The 7,997-nt window shown below is 45.5% G+C and overlaps 1 pseudogene across 1 annotated transcript; it reads left to right on the top strand.

Moving 5' to 3' along the window:
• The first annotated feature begins 3,881 nt into the window (after window positions 1-3,881).
• LOC307112514 (mitochondrial 2-oxoglutarate/malate carrier protein-like) lies at window positions 3,882-4,975 on the top strand (annotated as a pseudogene). Its single transcript has one exon. The product of its transcript is annotated as a mitochondrial 2-oxoglutarate/malate carrier protein-like (transcript).
• Window positions 4,976-7,997: the final 3,022 nt, after the last annotated feature.

The raw sequence follows: 7,997 nt of genomic DNA, 5'->3' as shown, positions 1-7,997 counted from the left end.
GTGTAACAGGATGGAATGAGGGGCTTTGTGGGAGGTTCTTGTTTTCCTAGAATTGGTAACCAAAGCCCAAGGCCAAGATCAAAAGGGGCCAAGTACCCTGCGCAGCACATTCAAAACTTGCCAGCAGTGACCATTTCAGGGTTTATGGGGGAAGCATCTCGACTACCACTGCCCTTTCACAACCACCAACACCCGCTCTTCCACCCTGAGCAGTAAAAAAATTCTTGTGGAGAGACATCTGTTTCCTTAACCAACTGTAAGGGAGGGAGGCACTTCCAGTTCTATTTCCTGAAGCAGAGAAAGAGGCCCAAGAGACCCCCATCGCCTTTGCAGGTGAGAGGTTCAGCACACAGGTGAGTGGTAAGGTACCCAGGAAGGGGGGATCCACATCACGTGCTGTGGTCTCTGCCTGGCCACTGGGACTGCTAAGAGAACAGCCGGGCAGATGGGCAGGAATGGCTCCCAAGAGCTGCAGAGAATAGACTCGACCCTGCCCTCAGACCAAATGAGGTTAGAGCCCTCAGGCTTGTTGGAGAAACTGGAGGCCATAGGCCAAAGGTCAGGCAAAGGAGCAGCAAAGTCTCAGAGCTCCTCTAGACACCAGTGGGCCTGCGGATGCTGCCTGTCCTCTCTGAGCCCGTGGACAACAAGCAGGACCGATGGTGGTGACCAGTAGAAATGGGCTCCAGCACCAAATTGCAAGCAGAGGAGAGGGAACAGTGGAGGATGGGAGAGAGAGCAGGCTGTTCCCCACTCTCCCCCCTCGGGCCTGGCTGCACATCAGAATCCCCGGGAGGCTTTGAAACCTGGCCCCACCCCAGTGGCATCAGCGTCTCTGGCACCAGCGTCTAAGTGGTGGGATTTGTAACGCTCTGCGGTGATGCCGACGTGCCGCAGGAGAGACGAGAAAACTGTAGAATTGATTACAAGGCTGACGTTTTAAAATGCATGGGAGTCATAAAACTGGAATGAATTTGTCTAATGGTAAGTGGCTGAAAATGTATAAAACTGAGAAGAAATCTGGGGCCACACCTATCCACGGAGAAAATTTAACAGTATTTAGAAAGATTAAACTGTCTTATGTTTATATCCTCCAAAGAAGTGAGAATCCTCTATCACTGTAAATGGGGCTACAAATAACATCTAAGTCACATGGCTGTTGTGGGGTTTAAAGAAGCATGTGGAATGATCACTCAGGCATATTCCGTTTGTTCAATAGCCGAAACCCTGGCCTAGCACACCACAGGCTCTCAAAGCTATTGTTGAATGAATAGTCATGGACAAATATGCTAGTCAACTGTAAGCTTATGCTAAAGATCAGCCTACAGAACCCTCCAAATTCATTAGCTCTTCTTATTTTGAGTTCCCCAAAAGCAGGAACTAAGACAAAGACATGGGCTCAAGTAGTTTATGTGGGAAGCGATTCCAGGAAGCCAGAGAGAGAAGGAGAGACAGGGAAAGCAGCAGGCCCAACAACGGGTACTTACGCAAGCACCTTGCATGCTGGAGAAATCCCTGAGGCCAAAGCTGAGACCCATGAGCATCGGAGGCGAGAGGGGGTCTGCAGGAGAGCTCCCACCACGCTGCAGCTGGAAGCAGAGGTGAGCTGAGGGCATGTAGCCTGGGACACCAACAGCAGCTGCTCCAGGCCTCCTACCCAATGCAGTGTTAACAGGTGGGAACTATCAATGAAAGTTTTGTGAGTGCCTTGGGAGACAGCCATGTCTCTAATCACAGAACCATTTTATAATTTAAAAGGGATTTGATTCTCTTCTCTGTCTAGACAGGAACTAAGCTGGGAGAATGACTCCCACTCTGTATATTTAAACAGAACACTTCGTGTGCACCTTAAGTTAAGATATGTTAGTCTCTAGTGTGGAAAGTCAGATTAACACACATTACTTCGCAGGGAAACTAATTAAATTTTCTATCTTCTTCCTTGGCCTCTATCAATTAACTGTAATTTAAACTTTACCTGGGTCTTTCCATAGAGGAAATAAAGCACACCACCAAAGCCATAGAAAGCAAATACAGTGTTCTTAGGGGAAACATGTAAAGTATGAGATAAAAGCTGAGAACCTGGGTAGTTCAAAGCTCAACTAATTTCAAAGTCTATTGTTCTAGGAGGATAAAACCTCGATGGCACAAAGAACTTAACAAATATGCCGGCCCACATTATCCATTACAAGGAGATATTAATGAAATTCATATCCCCACAGATAAAGAAAATCAAACAGAGAAACAGACCAAATCACAGAGCAAAGAAAGCTATCCTACATAATATTGCTGCCTAGGTTTTCTCTCATAGGAGTTCTGGATGTTCCCGCAGGCTAATCAAAGGGCTAGTTGAAGGAATGATCAGAATCAGAGAGGACACGAAAGTATTCTTGAAAAGTAATCGGACTTTGCCCAGCCCTTCACAGCCTATGGGAGTTAATAGGGTGACGTTAGCAGAAATAACTCATTTCCCACTGGGCTATGCCCGACAGGACACTGAGTTTTTCATGGAGTCCCGGGTATATTTACGAACACTTCTGCTCCATGTGAGTGCTGCTGTTATAGCCTGCCAGGCATCCTCTCACACTGCAGCGGAACTCCTGGGACCCAGGATGTCAACACTGCACAGTGGTCCCTCTCCCTTTGTCTTATGCTCTGTTTCAGGAGCGTCAAAGCTGGTTCGCTCATCCCTAGTGTCTTAGAGACACAGCGCTGTCAGATTTTATGTACCGCACACCTGCTCTCTAAGGGACTCTGACATCTGTGAAATCCAAAGAGTAAGGACTTGGAACAAACTGGAATTGCAAACAGTTCTAAGTCCTACAACCACTTCCCATTGGCTCTGGATAGTTGAAGACTTCTCCATGATTCCTTCTCCCTGTAGGTGGCTTTCTTTCCCACAAGGCACCCTCCAGAACTGACCAGGTGGTCCTGCCCCAGTCTAGGACCTACTTGATAAAAAACAAAATAGGGATTTTTATTTATTGTACTCAATTTTAAATGCTTGTTCGCCTTAATGAGTACTTTCTTTACCCAGTTGCTCAATTAGTTTTCACTAAACATCCCCAGGAGATCATGTTAAAATGCAGATTCTGACTCAGTAAATCAGGGATGGGGCCAAAGATCCTGCATCCTACGTGAGTCCCTAGGTGATACCCTGCCAAGTGAGGCTTAATAGATTTACAGCGACACACTCAGGCCCCCTAGGAGGTAGTTGGACTAGAGAAATAAATGTATCCCTATACAGTCAGCCGTACATAGGTCTGAGAATGAGTACCTAGTCTTTAAAATACCCAGAATGTGATCCAGACCAAACTCATATAAGCATCCTCTACACACCAGAGGTTCTCAGACCTGAGTGTGCGTCAGAAACACCTGGAAGGCTTATTGAATGCAGACAGCGGGACCTACCTCCAGAGCTTCTGTTTTAGTAGGTCCAGGTTGGAGCCCGAGAATCCGCATCTCTAACAAGTTCCCAGGCGATGCTGATGCTGCTGGCCCAGGGCCCACACCTGCGCAGCCTCTGCTTTAGCAACACTGGGAAGCCTCCTGCTGAAAGGGAAGACAGCTGTGTGAGCATACATTACCCTTTGGTGCCTGCGCATACCCACCCCTGACAAGACTTTTAGAGAGTCCAGACCTCCTAACATGTGTACTACCCCCCACACCTGCAAACACGTTCACAAGCGTCTTTCAACATAAGTCTCCATCTTTCCATCTTTAAGTTGAGTCTTTGCATTTAAAGTGGATTATTTGTTGACAACACACAATTGGGTCTTTTTTTTTTTTTTAATATACTCGCCATCTCTGTCTTTTGATTGATGTATTGAGACCATCTAAATTTAAAGTGATTATTTGGGGGTGTCAAGAGCCATCAAGTAGTGATGGCAGCAACTGCAAGTCCCAGGGGAGAGGATGGATGAAAATCCCATACCTCCCCTAAGTCTGTCAAGTTCCTGTTTGGGGCCTGGCAGGATGGGAGCTACAATTTTTGTGCAACCCCTGGACTTCGTGAAGAACCAGATGCAGCTGAGCGGGGAGCCAAGACGGGAGAGTACAAAACCAGCTCCCATGGTCTCACCAGCATCCTGAAGGCGGAGGGCTCAGGGGCATTTACACCGGCTGTCAGCTGGCCTCCTGCACCAGGCCACTCCCACCACCACAGCCTTGGCATCTGTACTGGGGCTGATGGTGCACCGGCTGGCTTTCTGCTGAAGGCCCCGACTGGCATGACTGCAGGTGCAACTGGTGGGAACACCACCAAGGTAACTCTTATCTGCATGACCGCCAGTGGCCGGCTTCCAGCTGACCAGAGCCCTGGCTACAAAAGCATGTTTAATGCCCTGACCTGAATCACCCTGGAAGAGGGGGATCCCCACATTATGGAGGGGCTGCATCCCTACCATGGCTTGGGCTGCCATCGTCAATGCTGCCCAGCTCACCTCTTACTCCCAATCCAGGCAGTTCTGACTGGACTTGGGCTACTTCTCTGACAACATCCTGTGCCACTTCTGTGCCAGATTGATCAGTGGCCTGGTCACTACTGCTGCCCCCATGCCCATGGACATTGTCAAGATCTAGAACATGTGAATGATTGACGGGAAGCCGGAATACAGAAGCATGCTGGATGTGCTGGTAAAGGTCTTCACTAGAGGGCTTCCTCGGCCTGTGGATGGGCTTTACACTGCACTGTGCCAACTTGGGCCCCCACAACGTCCTCGCCTTCATCTTCTTGGAGGAAATGAACAAGGCCTCCAAGCGTCTTTTCTCAGTGGCTGAGGCAGGCGAGGGGCCTGGAGCTGGTGTGGTGGGCTCCCACTCGTTCCCACTCACCTTTTGTCCTACAGTCAGGGTCCTCTGGGGGGCCTGGACTACTGCCCTGGGTCCTCTATTTTCCCTCCACAGTGTGGTTCCTGCCTCTGCACTAAAGGACTTTGGTCTGTCCTACCCCTGCTCTAGCTCACCCTGCTTGTCGTGATCCTCACCTCTCTGTCCCTGGCTGTGCCTTGTGGGAAGCTGAGGAACTCCCTGAGGATTTCCAGGGTGTTAGTTTCAGGGCACATAGGGCAGCAGAACATTCCCCTGCTCAGGAGGGAAACCAGGGCAGAGCTGAGGGGACCAGGGAGAGCAGAAGCTGTCAAGATGATCAAAGGGTCTGCAGTGGGAGGATGTGGCCCTTCCTCCCACCACCTCACTAAGGACATAATCAATAAAGTGGATTGATAACATCAAAAAGTAAAATAAATAACGTGATTATTTGTATTAATATCTACTATATTTGTGACTGTCAACCTATTGGTTGCATTTGTTCTTTGTTTCTTTTGTGTCCTTCTTTTCCTGCTTTCTGTGGTGTTAATTGGAATTTCGTGTGATTCAATTTTATTTTCTCTCCTGAGTATCAATTATGCTTCTTTTTAAAATTTTTTGGTTGCCCTAAAGTATACAATAAACATATTTAACTATTCTACATCTACTCTCAAATAACACCATGCCTCTTTGTATCTGATAACAAAGTATTTCCAATTTCCCTCTCTGGCCCCTTGAGACAATGCTGTCACTCATTTCAACTACCCACTCGACATGTTGGCACTATCATTGCCTCAACAGTTATCTTTTAGACAAATTAAAAAGAAGAAAATAAATTATTTTATTTTATCTTCATTTATTCCTTTGCAAATGCTCTTTCTTTCTTTATGTAGATCCAACTTTCTGACCTATATCATTTCCTTCTGCCTGAAGAATTTTTTTTAACATTTCTTACAGGGCCAGCTTGATGGTGATGAGTTTCCTCAATTTTTATTGTTCTGAGAGTCTTTATTTCTCCTCCACTTTTGAAAGAATATTTTACTGGTTATAGCATTCTAGATTAGAACCCTGGTGTGGCTCAGTTGGTTGGGCGTCGTCCCATGCACCAAAAGGTTGCCAGTTTGATTCCTGGTCAGGGCACATGCCAGGGTTGTGAGCTTGATCAATGTTTCACTTTCCCATCAATGTTTGTCTTTCTCCCTCTCCCTCCCTCTCTCTCTCTGAAAAATCAATAAAAAATATTTTAGAAAAGAGAATTATAGATTTTTGATCAACACCTTAAATATTTCATTCCACTCTATTCTTGTTTGCTTCGTTTCTGATTAGAAATCCAATATAATTCTTATCCTCGTTTCTCTGTAAGTAGGTGATTTCCCACCACCACTGCCCACCCACTGTTCCTGGACTGAAGGGTTCTATTTGCCTACACTCACCAAAGCCCCTGAGACACAAACAGGAGTTTGTAGCCAAGAAAGTAAGGATAAATTATTTAAGGAGATGGCGCCATGCCCAGAGTTACAGCTAATGCCCAAAGACCTAGCTCCCCAATAGCTTCCATGGGATGGATTATACAGGGAAACAAATCATTAATCATGGTGACTAAAGAAGTTAGTCTATACTGATTGGTTGATACTACGGTAGGAGGCAATCGGTCATTGCATCTGGTCCTGATTTCAGTCATGGAGTTGTTCTGTCTGGTTTGAAAGAATTCGCTCGATGGGATCATTCTACTTTCCAGGGTCTAGAGCTAAAATACAACTTTAGCTTGATTGAAAACTCTGTCTCTGTTTTCAATAGATCCAAGACCATGTTCCTACAACTACTGGATGCTGACCAGAGCTTTGTTATCCTGAGGACTTAATGATTAAGCAAGGGTGCGGGATAGGGTGAATCACGGTGCTGGGTAGGACCAGCTTAAATCAAAAGGGCGGAGGGAGATCAAAAGAAAAGGCCAGCTTAAAGAAAACAAGGTTTTTGTGCAGTCACACCACCAGTTTCTTTAAAGATTTTCTCTCTGTCTTTCCTTATTTACAGTTTGAAAATAATATGGCTGGGTGAGAGCTGGTTCTTGTTTGTTTGTTTGTTTGTTTGGTCATTTAAACTGTTTGGTGTTCTCTGAGCTTCCTGGATCTGTGATGTGTAGTCTGTCATTTTTTTTTTTAAATGAAACGTTCTCATCCATTACTCAAATATTTTTTCTGTTCCATTCACTCTTTCTTCTCCTTCTGTTCCAATTATATGCATATGCTATGTCTCTTGATATCGTCCCTCAGTTCTTGGGTGTTCTATTCTGTTTTGTTTGTTTTTCCTCATGCTCTCTTCTCTTCACATTTCAATTTAGGGGGTGGGGGAACAACACCTGTGTTTAAGCTCACTACTCTCTCTGGCAGATCCTAGTCTGCTGATGAGCCCATCAAGGCATTCTTCCTCTCCATTACAGTGCTTTTGTTTTCTAGCATTGCCTTTGGATTCTTTCTTAGAGTTTCATATTCTCTGCTTACATTACTCACCTGTTCTTCCATGTTGTCTACCTTTTATATTAGAGCCCTTACCATATTAATCACAGCTATTTTCAATTCCCTGTCTGATAATTCCAAAATCTGTGTCATATTTGAGTCTGGTTCTAAGGATGGTATTTCTCTTCAAAGTGTGTTTTGTTTTTCGTTTTAGTTTGGCTTGTAATTTTATGTTGAAAGATAGACATGCTGGCAATAAAAACTAAGATACATAGACCTTTTGTGTGGAGATTTATGTTCACTGGTAGGAGTCGGGTTATACTGAATGTTTTCTGTAGCTCTAGATGCCTGAGGCATCTCCCTTGTTTTGGTCTCCCCTCTTGAGTTTAGGCTTCCCTAAGTACTCCTCCACAGAGAAAGTGTGTGTCTTGCAGCTCTCTCAGCAGTAATCACTATTATCATACTGAAACCCTCTTGGTGTAGTTGTGAAGTCGGAGGGTGGAGGTTGTTCTATAATATTCTGATTAAATCTCAGTATCTCAGTGGGCCTATGACTCAGTGCTATGACCTTCACAAGTATTTCTCCAACAATATAGCTTTTTCCCATCCCACCTTACCTGGCTGCAGCATTTCCAGGCTACTCCCTTGAAGTCCTGACTTCCATTCACTATGTTTTAGGTGAAACAGGAAGGCTGGAGGAGACTGGAGTGGGGGAAATATGTTCCTCCCAGGTGTGAT

The sequence above is a fragment of the Cnephaeus nilssonii genome, assembly GCF_951640355.1.
Source record: "Cnephaeus nilssonii genome assembly, chromosome: 16".
NCBI classification, from domain to species: Eukaryota; Metazoa; Chordata; class Mammalia; order Chiroptera; family Vespertilionidae; genus Cnephaeus; species Cnephaeus nilssonii.
This window is presented reverse-complemented; position numbering and strand designations above follow the sequence as displayed.